Consider the following 12,817-nt stretch of genomic DNA (forward strand, 5'->3'; position numbering starts at 1 on the left):
AACCTCTCTGATCTTGCTAAGTTCCCTCAAAGATCCTATGCTATCCAGTGTCACCCAGAGTGACACTCTTCTGTGAGAAGTCTGAGGGAGACTTTGTGCTGGATATTAAGGCTTGATCCTCACAGATTTTGTCCTCCAAGAAGTTTTCTTAAGAATGCAGTTCCTCAGCTTGTGAACAGAACTGCTCTTTCAGGTGTATCTGGAGCAAAAGAACTTCCTTCCAGCTTGCAGCAGAACAACTTTCTGATTTAGTTCAGGTTAGGCCAGCCAGTTTATCAAAGAGGTTAAAGTCCCTGCATCTGCTAAGTTTACTCTCATGGGAACATTATGGAGTAACAACCATACAAAGATTTACAGGCAATTTTGAAGAGACAGCAGAAGCAGAGGGTTGCAATAACTTTCTTCTCCACCTTGTTCTTTGAGTGCACCACTGAAGGTGGTTTGAGCTAACGAAGTTGGCACTGATTACAGCTGATTAAGGCACTTTCCCCACCTGTGCCATGAAAACAAATATATTCAACTACTCCAGGCAGACCTGGACAAAGATGTGTGCCTGCAGCCTTATTGAAGAATAACTGTATCTGCACATCCTGCCATGATGGTTTGAATTTATACCTACTGGACACTGTAATGTGATTTCTGTGGCTTCTCAGCTGGTCCTGGGCACTTGCCATGCTAGAAGAGTATAGACTCCCTCCCTGCTGCCTTACAGCACATACCCTCATGCTGCAAGGCTCCTGTCCTCACATCTTTCCAGAGCAACCTGCCGTAGGACCTTGACAGTACTGAATTTGAATAGTCTCCTGATGAGCTGTCGATATTCTTTGGAGAAAAAGATGGATTTGCGACAGTACATTGAAATATAAGCTTTAATAAAGAAAACAGTAATTGTGTGCCTATAATTTCACTGATTACAGAACACAGCTTGCAGCTCTCTAAATTACAGTTTACAGAGATGGTATCCTGAATCTTTTAATCTCCGTGCTTCTTTCTAAACATCCATTCGTATGACTTCTCCCTCCACAGTAGAATATGAATTTTGCTGTACTGTTTTTTTATAATCTGAGAGAAGCTGTCCTATAGCCTTTAAGTAAACAGAAAATTATTTTTCATTAAAAGGCACATTCTTAGGGTAGATCACTCTCTATGGGAGCCTCAGCCAGTTTCTGTCTTTCCGAGCCATATACTGTTCTACTATCTTTGATTTAGTCAGGTGAATCTCATGAATCTAATAAGTATCCTGCAATCTAATAAGTAAGTATCACACAAAAATATTTGGTGCCTTGCAACAGCGTAAATTTAATAACAGTATTGTCCAATTATGAATTAAGAAGAAACTAGCAAAGAGGTGACTAACTGTGCATTTGGCCACATCAAAAACCACAGTCAAGGAATGTTAAAAACACAGCTAAGGAATCCAGCCTGTGTTTCCTTATTCAAAATATGAAATACAGTACTGTTCTAAGGTTATTTAATGCATGCTGTTGATACAAATATCATTCTTCTACAAATCTATTTGCTCTACAAAGAGACAAGGCAGCAGTATTAAGAAGAAAACTCTTGTCTTTCATTTGAAACTAGAATGTAGAAATCAAAGCAAACACTTTCTGAGTTCTGATAGTTACATTTTTTGTGTGTTTCTTTTTAAAATCCCATCCCTTCTTTGGGTGGATGAGAGCCCTTTCCCTGCCTGGAAAGACTTTTATCAGGAAATACAGACTAAATATTCCATGCTTCACTCATCACTTGTGGTAGCCAAATAAATTACAAAGTGACATCAATCCAAAGAGCTTGCAAAAAATGAATGCTTTGCTAGAAATTCTTTGTCTCTTAAGGCAAAATTTCTTTCTTGCTTCTCATTTTAAGTAATTACCATGATTACAGATATTGCATTTTCTCCTAACCATAAAGCAATGCTACTACTAAAAGATGTGGTTGTGTCTTCCTTCTACCATTTATTCTGCCTCTGCATTGATCCCTCTTTTCCCCCATTAAAAAAAAAAACAAAACCAAACAAACCAGAAACAAACAAAAAAAACCCAAAAACAAACAAAACAAAAAAACACAAAACAAAAAGAAAACCCTGAAACCTCCAAAAAACCTTTATGTAACAAGACAAATCAAAATAAAATTCAGAAACTTTTCCGTATGTGCCTTTCTTGAGGCACATACTCACTCTCAAATGTCATGGGTTAGAGATAGCCTGCTTCCTCCCACCTCATCAAGATTCTGGATTGAGCTGCTTGCAGTGCCTCACGGAGAGTAACACTTCAGTAAGTACCTTTAGTACCTTTTAGTATATTTTCTGCCATTTTTTTTTAGGCAATTTTCTTAACAGCTTCTACGAACTGTTACAGACCCCTGCCAAACGTACTAACTGACACAGTGACCTTTTTTCCCTTGGGGAAAAAAAAAAAAAAAATAATTATCAAGCCTCCCTACAAAGGAAAAATAGTTTATAGTGAGATGTTTGTATTTGAACAGGAGACCATCTCCATTAAATGACTTCCTGGATTTGTGCTACCATATTTCTGAATTCTGACACAAAGACAAAAAAATAAAAAGCTTTTACTGTCCAACGTGAAACAGAAATATGACTTAGATTCCAAAACCACGCTCATTTACTCATTTCTTAGTTATATAGGCAGATACCTGAAATGATCATACATCAATTTACGGTAGACGCTATTGGTCATAGGAAAAGAGATGCTTTCTTACAGGTCTCAAGTCCTGTATTTTCGTTTCAGGCAACAAGTCACATCTTCAGACTCGTCGCCTAGCTGAAGACCTTCTGGAGATTAGCAGGAGAGCTTTTACAAGGTACAGCACCTAAAACTTTTTTCAAGATCTTTTCTTTCAGCAGGAAATTCGTCATCCCGACTCTCTTCAGCAAGATTTCCTCTTAAAATCCATTCTATCAGAGCTCCCTAGATAACAAAGTTCAATTAAGTTTAGATGTATTGCTTCAATTTTAAGGCTTGTTCAATCTCTAGGCTCAATTAAGCCCTTAGTCTTTCCACCGAGAATCTTTTTAGAGTTTTCAAATTATTTTATCATAGTTTCCTAAATACATCCCCAAACTACACTCATTACAACATGAAAACCAAATAAGGAGAAGATTTTAACAAAACATAAAAAAAAAAAAGCTTACATGCTGGTAAATTACCCCACCCTAAGCAGTCCCACACACCAGCGACACAATCAGACGGGACAGATAGCCCTGTTGCTATCTGTCTTTCCTAGGGCTCTCTTTACTTCCTACACAGAGGCAGAACCACTCCCACCACCCATCTGCTGATTAAACACACTCATTAACTCAGCATCTGTAGCTTGTTAACACAGCTCCTGCTACAACGACAAAGCAGGTTCTCACTCTGAACTACCCAAGATTTTAACTTTCTCGCTCATTCAATCATTGGCTCAAGCCAATGATTCAGGCAGAAGAAATACCAGCAGATGTAGAAAATTCCATGGTGTCACTTAACTAAAGCAACTGATCTACAACATTTCAGGAATCTCTTCGAAAATACAAATCAGATTGGTACAATGTTCTACTCTTATTATACTGTTTATGGCTTGAGAAAAAGAAAAAACCCGAACAACTCTTTTATGACGTGGGTTTTCTTAATAAAAAAGCGTGTGTTTATCCAAGCAGATGTTTTTCAGTGAACCAAGCTGTTGCACAAACTTAGAACAGCTGCATAAACTTAAAACAGTTATTTTAATAAATTTAAATAATAAAATTAAAATAGTAATTAATATTAAAATACATTTTGAGGAAAAACAACTCGTGAACAAAATAACAGCTTTGTTCTGAAAGTGTTAAAACATGGTGTAGACTGCAGGCCTAAGAAGAAAAAAAAAAAAGGTTGACCTCTAAAAAAGTAGATATGCCTGAGAGTAACTGAGAGCTTAATAACATGACATTTGGAATATCCACCCTTTGAGGGGGACCAGTTTCTGCATGTGATACTTAGGGTGCAAAGAATTAAGTAGGACACAAGCAATCTCATGCTGTCCTGCTCTACGAAGGGCAATGTCACTCACTCAGAACAATTATTAAGAGAACAGCTCCTATTTCAAACCTATACACTCTACAGAATTTTTAAATTAAATACCTCAGGTTTTAAAAAAACAGCCCAAAATCCCTGTTATTAATTTTATACACTGATTCTTTTTATATGCATGAATTTTCATAAGTATTATTATATGAATCTATAAGTATTTTCACAGTTACATGAAAATAAAGGGAAAAATGCACAGTACTTTTTGGGAGTAGAAGTTAATAAGTGTAAACCAATGGTATGAAATAGAAGTAAAATAAAAGTGTATCCAGAGGTCCTCAAGACCTAGAGAATTCTATACAGATATAATATATATTTATACATGTATGAACTATGGCAGGGATATAATTTTAAACTGTGTTTTTTTCAGAAACATCCCATTTTCTAAACTTTTAGTTATATCTATGTTCTTCTTCATTAGCTGGAAAACTGGGGAGACCCAGAAAATACCTATTTCGCAGGATGCATTTCCACATAACACTTGCCAAATCAAATTAACAACTGTTTGATATATTTCATTGTCTAATTTGTTCAGTTTCTGTGAGAGTAGGGACAATTATGCAGTAGCCTCTGACACTTCTTGCTTTTTATGTGTGGCTTTGTCAATCCTATAACTTCCTACCCTAACAGACAACTTTAACACACCTGAACAACCCAACAGATAAAGGTAGGGTCCAAACACAACCTTAAAATAACTGACTTAGTAGTGTTACACCACTTGGGATAATTATTCCACAACAATCCCTATGTGTCCCTTCTAGAAACTTAAATTAAATCCTTTTTCTGAAAGGAAAGAAGACATTATTATATTTCAGTTTGTCCTGGAGATAGTTGTCCCTGGTAATATGCAGGAGATGCTCCAGGATTTTAAAAGAAAGTAAAGTATTAATGCAACCTTTAAATCAGACAAATCCTCAAATCTAAAAGAATAAAAGATCATTTATTTTATATCACTAAGATAAAGCTACCTATTGTCAGTTTTCTTTAAAATAAAATACATCCATCACAGTGAAGTGTTTAGTATGAAACTAATTCCAGAATTCCTCATATTGCAGTTATGTGGCTAGGAAACTGCTCGGTTATTCAAATTGTATGGGAATAACTTGCAAAAGCTGTTGTTTACAGATTAGGCACTTGCCGAAATAGGCATTTGTTTCTGTCAGGATATCATAATTGTCTCATTGAATAATATGCCAAAACACAGACAAATGGCACACAGAAGAGGCAACATAAAGTCCCCCTCATTTGCAGTGGCTGCACCTATATTCAATAAAATGCACGCACATTGATGTTTTAGAGACTACAGCCTGACATTAACTTACCTTGAAATATCTGCACATTAAGTTGCTCTTGTACATTAAAATTAGCCATGGAAACTTTTACACCTACAAAAGATGTTTCTCAAAGTTTGAAAAGAAATTATGAAGTTTGCAAGAGGCCTACAGTGTTGTTTTTTTTAAAGTAGAACTACTTTTATTATTACGTTTACATTTGCCTTTAGGTTTCCTCATCTCTCACTTTCAAAGTGTTAGAACTCATTTCCCTCCACACCTACTGCCTGTGTTACAAGGCCTCTAGTTCTCATTGCTGTCACTCAGGTGTGCCATCCTTGCTCCTTTGCACAATCAGTAGGCCACAGAGAGCAGAAGAACATTTACTGCAGCATCAGTATCAGATTCATGTAGATTTGGGGATTTAATTTTCTTCCTGGATTTTTTTTAAAAGTGTTTTACTTGCAAAAAACTTCACTTAGCCTTTCGGTGTCCTAGATACCTTCCCATAAAGGTGTGGGAAGCAGAAGAAAGAAAACATTTTAGTAAGATAAGATTCTTAAAGAGCCCTTGGTATTTTCCTACAGTGATTGATCCACCAAGGATCAATCAGAAATACAAATACAGTATTTCCAAATAAGCTGCTCTTTGCCCTAAGTCCCCACAGCTGGTAGCTGTCTTGACAAGCACATGGCAGGGGCATAGCTAGAAGAAGCCTCTGAACAAGCCCCTCATATGCCTTCTGCCCTAAATCAGACCTAATTTTTCCTTGAGAAGACAGAATTTCTCCTTGAATTACAGTCACTCACCAGAAGAGTTCTGAATATAGAAATGTCCATAAAACAATAGAAACATTAAGCAGTACTTACTGAACTGATGTTCCAGCTACTTGAAGTCGTCTGTTGTGAGGACAACCCTGGACCCACTGCTAAACAGGTCTTTTGAATTTCATTCCCAGAATATCCAGAGGAACAGCATCCTGTGCAGACTTGTCTAACAACCCAGTTTTTGCAAGGGTCATCACCAAAGTCATATTCTAGGGCTTCTCAACTTTGGGGTTTTTTTCCATTTCCTTGTACCTAAAATTCGCCTTCTTTGTAAACAGGATTGCGGCAGGCAGGCAGCTCTGTGCGTGGGGCTCTAACCAAGAGTATCTGAAGCCCCGACAAGAAATGTCTAGCTCTTCACAGCAGAAAAATATAGGTAGAAAATTCCCAGACCTCTAGATCATATTCATCTCATCTTATCAATGCAATATATTCCAGTGTGTCTGCAGGTGAGAAAACTGCAGTTGCTGAATCACATGCCTTGCAGTGCTTGCTCGAAGTACTTCTCCAGGATGCAGCTGTGCCTGTCTGGCTGACATTGGGATGATAGTGCAGAACTGAAAAGCAAAGATGGATAACAATCCTTAGCAGGACCACTGCTGGCAGTGAAACAGGTAGGATAGACTACAGGCAAGATGGCAAACACAGAAAGGTGGAATTATAGGATCAGCTGTGCAGGAGTTCTGGAGTCACGTCCCACAACCTACAGCTATGCTGCAATGAGGCTGCAAACTGCAATGAGGTAGAAAAGCAGATGATGAGTGACACAATTACACAACCAGAAATTATGCAGGGCTTATAGGCCCATGCTGTGGGCCTTATTGGTATGAAAGGATATCATGTACAAACCTGAACAAGTACTTAATGAATGCTGTAAGCTTATTTCCTAAAGAACAACCAGGAGTAGAGATCAGTCAGTCTGATGCTCTTGAGCAGATACTGCTGTGTTTATGCACCTTCAGACTAGTGTGAGCATGAACAGGAATCATACAAAGAAGAAAACAATAGTGTCACAAGACTTGTCTAGAGTACAAGTTTTTATACATACCCAGTATACATCTGTATAGTATTACCTATATTGTTATTTCCCTACATCCTTCCTTATGTCACCTAGACGTAATTTATTACATTACCTTCTACTTCTAGAGGGCTCAACAGCGTCATTTAAATGATGTGGCATTGTTATAGTTTAGAACTGTCTAAGTACCAGATTAATTACTAACAAATAGCTCTATGATTCCCACTATAATCTATTTGATGTAGCAAAATAATGAATACGTAATTCTGCAGACACTTCTTATTGTTAGAAGTCTAACTCAAGCTGAATTGATACGTTCTAATGGTTTCATACACGTGTCAGTAGAGCTTAGCTTGAAAAACATTATTATCTTTATTAACACTTGCTAAGATTTTGCTTGTAGGACAGATCTGCTGCAGCATTGGACAACGGGCTCTGAGCTGAAACTCCTCACTAATGCATTTGAAGAAGCTATTAAATAAGCCATGTTGGCAGTCTGTGCATTCATCTTCATCAATTACATTTTTTTCTTTTATAGTATTTTTAGGTTTAGTTTAGTCAGTATGACAACACAGAACACACATTTAGATGCAACATAATTAACCGAAGACACGCTGTTGTGCAAGAAGGATGACAGTTGACCTAGCTTTAACCTCTCATGCCTTTGAAGGCTAAATTAGTTCTGTGAAATTTGTTGAAAGCGCAGCATTGTAATCATGCTTGACTTGGAAATTAGCCAGATATCCTCCACAACTTCACAGCAGTTTAGAATTAAAGTGTGCCCCAATTTCACATGACTGGATAGCAATACAAGGATTACACATTTTCCAATAGCTATCAAGGACAATCACTATCTTTTCCTTTAAGTAGACGACGCTAACATTATCCTCCACGCTAAAATGGTCCTAATTAAAAAGAAAGATCATCTAAACTCTCTATTTAATAATTTTTCTATATGAATAGTACATGTTATTGCCTCCTTCAAGACAGAAATTGACAACGAAAACTCAGATGACTACCATCACCTAGTACTAATGATTCATGACTCATCCCTATGCCATAATGACACCATGGATATGTCCTCTATATGCATCATTAGAACATTTTTCCAATTAGATAAAAAACAATCTGAGCTCAGTCACCAATGCAGGGGCATGCTACAACACTAGTAGTTGCCAGGAAACAAACTTTTTAAAAAATTCATCAGAGAAATTACAATTTACCAAAATACTGACAATATAACCTTTGTTCTGGCAACATCATTTAAATGAATTTCAAATGCATTTGCTTAGTTCATCAGCATGTGATGTGATGCCGTACTGACTGCTAAGCCAGTGAATAACCTAGTCTATTACAACAGAGGAACTTCTGAAAAATAAATCTATTAGGGTCTAAAATTACTGAGATCCCTGTGGAATATCTGCCTATCTGCACTGTCTGCATTAAAAGTTTCTGTGTTACAAAACATAACTCTTTAGGACTACCATTATCTTTGCAAGAATTGTTTCATTTGGCTACTCTTGGAGGTAAGCGGCACATTAGATTCCCAAGGAGATATTTATGATGGGAAGGCATTAAGTCAGCCAGAGCCTTCATGTAGACCCTTCTCACACAGCAAGCATACAAAGAATCCTACAATGCTTTTAAACCTTAAAAGAAAAAAAAGAAAAAAAAGAGTTTATTAAGTTAATTGCAACTTAATTGATTTAATATTTTAAGTGTCAAAATATTAAAGCAACTAGAGAAGGTAACATAAAACTTTCTTTCCCATTGGATCCTTTCCTCTAGCCATGGTTGCAGTTAACTCAGTGATTAAGTTGCCCGATCCCTTCTGATTCACAGGAGGTTCTCTCAGTCTCCTCTGGGATCGCTGGCTCCTCCTCACTGCCACCTCTCTACTTCAGTTGCAGGCATACAGCTCCCTGCTCTGACTCTACCTGCCACAAACTGTCATCTCTCAAACCTGTTCTCCCAAAAAAGGAGAGATATCTTCCCACCTTTCAGAAGGTCCAGACATTTTTTGAAGGAACACAGCATGATAACCGAGAGCAACTAAATATAATATGCCGTAGGAATTGAAGAATTAAGGTGATCTTGGATGAGATCTAGACTGCTTTACAAAAACATATTCATTGTGAAGCTGAGAATGATGCTTTCAGAAAGATGGTAAGGTAGTCCTGGATATTTCCTCAAATGTAAGTAACATAATACTTTGTAAAGACAGGTGGTGCATGAATAAATAGCTAAACATTTGTTTCTACAGTAAGAAATAAAATGCTCAATATACAAGCTGAAGATAATATAGTTCAAGAAACCAAATTTAATTTTATCATTTTAACCCTGGAAGATGGTTGAGTATTTTAACTCAGATGTTTTCAAAACTGTCCTTTTTTTTTTTTTCTTAGAGAAAAGGAGGGGAAAAGAGAGGAAAAGTGGTGTCTGTGATAAGAAAATAAAGAATTACAATTAAGGAAGCAAATAAAGTATTAAGAAGTCCTCAGAATGTATGACATGCAAGGAGAGTAACAGATACAGAAGCAGCTCTGTTACCATGTCTCTTACTTTATCCTATAGACCACAATAAGGCATCTGAGCCCGATCTCATTATCCTTTGAGAAATCAACAGAAAGGGAGCCGTTATTTAGACTCAGTGAAAGCGGCTGACAAATGAAACTCAGGGAGGCCGGCTCCAAGGCTGGACACCTTCCCTTCAGTTTCAGTTTTTAAGTCGTGTTTTTTCCCCTTCCTTCTGCACTTTGTAGATTTATAAACTCTTATTCTTTAAGAGGAAACTGGTAGCTAGAGAAGGTGAAAGAAGGGATAAAAGTTTCTTGCTCAGGAATTACTCAAGCTACCAGCTACACAAACAAAACTGAAATATTGGACCTCATGCTCAACTAACAAGATCTATTCCAATGTGCAGCTCTCCATTAGGATGTGCCATCTATCTCCCAAGCTCACTTTCCAATTCAAGCAATTTATTTAGCATGCACACCCACCATAAGCCCATTCACACAGTTGGTGATTTTCTAGCATCCTTAATGTCTGGGTGCCTATTCAACATAAGCAGTGCTAGACTAGTGCCTACCAGTAACCTTGTTTCCACCAGGTACCATTAAAAAAGTGTCTACAGTTTCTATCACTTTTCCAACCATTTCAACAAACAGTTCTGATTTTTTTTTTTAAGATGGGAAATAAAGTGCATCATTCTTGTCAATTCTTGTTACTTGTGTTTGATCAATTACGCTATATTTTCTAAGATTCCTTACAATGTACGGGATTATAGAAACTACACTAGACCCCCAGAATGCATTTTGGAAACATGAGAAAAGTAGTCCCCCAGGTTTTGTTCATTGTCAGAAACCGCAAAAATCTGATAAAGAAAATTGGGAAGCACATAATCTTTATATATGGTTTCTGTTTTCATGTGAGGAAAATTATTGTGAAGAAGCAAAGCCAGAAACAATAGCCATTTTTTACATGATGCTGAAGGGATTTAAGCAAGGCCTGGTTTGTTTCAAATCCAAAAAAAAGATTTTTATGTCTTAAAGTTTTTCTGCTTTCTTCAGCTACATCACTTAGTTTAATGAAAGATATCACGCCTTCCTGAAAACTTCAATGAACTAGACAAGGGCAGAAAGAAAGGAAGGCAAAGCTCTGGATACCTTCTAGAAGCAAATTTGAAGCACTAAATATCTAAGGCAGCAACTTCCCTGAGAACATGGCACAGTCAGGAGACGGCCTTAGTACAGTCGTCCTGGCTACCTGTACAGCCATACATTACAGTGGGGTGACAGAGCATTGAGCACTGGCCTAATGTGTCCAGAGGGCCAGAGATATACTTTGAAACTAAAGTTTCAAGCAAGCTACAAACATATTGGCACAAAATGTTCTTAAATATTTTTTTCTAGAATTCAAGCATGGTTTAATTTAATGGACATAGCAGACTTCAAAACCTTAGTATTTAAAAGATTAAGAAAGAGAGGTTTAGATTTGTCTGTATGAAGTCATTACATCATAAATCCTTCTTAAAGGATCTTATGACTATCCCTCAGTCCCTTCAGTGTGCATTTACCCTCTACTTTTGTTAGGGAAAGAAGTGTCATTCCCTTCTACAGATGTAAAACCGAAGCACAAAAAGATGTAGTAACTTGCCCAGAGAAACAAAAAACTTTGCATCCAAGCTGCACGGTGCCTTCAACACAAACATCCTTCTCCAGAGACCTGTTGCCTTGCTCCTGAACACAATTAGGAAGGGAGATGAAATGCCACTGCTATATTGAGGTCACACCTTCATTTTTCATTTTTAACTTATTTGTTGTAATTTACCCATAGAATATGTTCAATAATATATAATAAATAGACTTTTGTAAAGTTAACAATGCTTTTGTTCCTGTCACATCCTGTTCCTTCACTGCAGTGATAAGTTGACCTGTGATACCCAATAAAGAAAAACCTAGCAAGCACATGGGGTTGTATTGTGCAGATCTGCTGAAGTCACAGAGTGTCTTAGACAGGCCTATTATTAACAATTAGCCACTTATTGTAAATTCTAGCTGACACATCTCATTAAATATAGGCCAAAATAGACTTTGGTGATCGAACCTCATTTTTAATAGCTTTTCCCAGCATTCTGCCAATTGTTGTCAGGAAGCTGAAAATTACTCCTACCACTAGGATGCCCACTTTATTCTTGCTGACTGCTGAGAAATTTCAAAAGGCTGCCCTGCCTCCTCTGTGCCTGATAAAGGGTAAAACCCAACCATGTGCTGATGATGGCAATAGGCTTTTAAAAACCTCTCAGCAGTCAGCGTGAAGGGAAGAGGAGTAGGGGGTAAAAGGAAAAATATTTTCCATTGTCGTTTCTTCTACACAAGAGCCCGGAGTGGCTTATGACATTGACTGCCCCCTTCTAACACCCAATTTGATGTGCAGAAGTGGGACTGAACAGCTGGTCTAGTATCCAGAATCTAAATGGCAACTTATTGTTGAAATGTCTGCAATTACATTCCACCCCCACAACCAACCAAAAAATAAATAAATGAAAGTCAATTTTTCATAAATATCAAACTTCTCCAAAGATGCTTTTTTAGCTCATTTTTTTTTCTTTTTTATTTCTTTTTCCTTTTCCCTCAAGCCAGTTTCCCACACGGAGCAGGGATTCTGTCTGTGTTTAAATGGAAGCAAACAATTTCAGGGAAATTTAGCTTACCTAGTGGAGTCCTCTGTGAGCATCTTAAGACCTCACTACCCAAAGATAATTATCTTAGCTCCAGTATTCTCTTCAGTTTAAATGTTTCCCACCTCTGAGTAAATACCAGAACCTAACGTGAGTCTTCTGGCTTAGTGCTCGGGTAGTTTCAGCAATTATTTTATAGGCTACCTTTCAATAGATCACAACACACAGAACACATTTCAAGAAAACACACTTGTTAAGCTCTCTACATACAGAATCAGATGATCCAATTTTAGTTGTCAAGATTTTAGAGTTCCTTCTCTTAAATTTTTTCTCTCCTTAAATTTTTCATGAAAAGTACCCATGGCCGACAATCTTCTGCACTATGACCATAGGCAAAACATAAGGATCATGGGTTTATTCAGTCTGGAAAGGACCTCATTAGAAGGGCCATAGTCCAA

The 12,817-nt window shown here is 37.3% G+C and overlaps 1 protein-coding gene across 12 annotated transcripts in view; it reads right to left on the reverse strand.

Annotated features, from left to right (window-relative positions):
* Positions 1 to 12,817, reverse strand: part of SEMA6D (semaphorin 6D) — a 686,608-nt gene that overhangs the window by 580,678 nt on the left and 93,113 nt on the right. For 5 of the 12 annotated variants that reach the window (XM_074600714.1, XM_074600710.1, XM_074600709.1 and 2 more), the window contains exon 3: positions 6,205 to 6,719. The exons of the other annotated variants lie outside the window; for them this stretch is intronic. The gene's annotated coding sequence lies outside the window, so the exon portion shown is untranslated. The remainder of the gene's footprint in view (positions 1 to 6,204; positions 6,720 to 12,817) is intronic. 12 annotated transcript variants of the gene reach the window in all.

Source organism: Larus michahellis, chromosome 9 (assembly GCF_964199755.1).
Source record: "Larus michahellis chromosome 9, bLarMic1.1, whole genome shotgun sequence".
NCBI classification, from domain to species: domain Eukaryota; kingdom Metazoa; phylum Chordata; class Aves; order Charadriiformes; family Laridae; genus Larus; species Larus michahellis.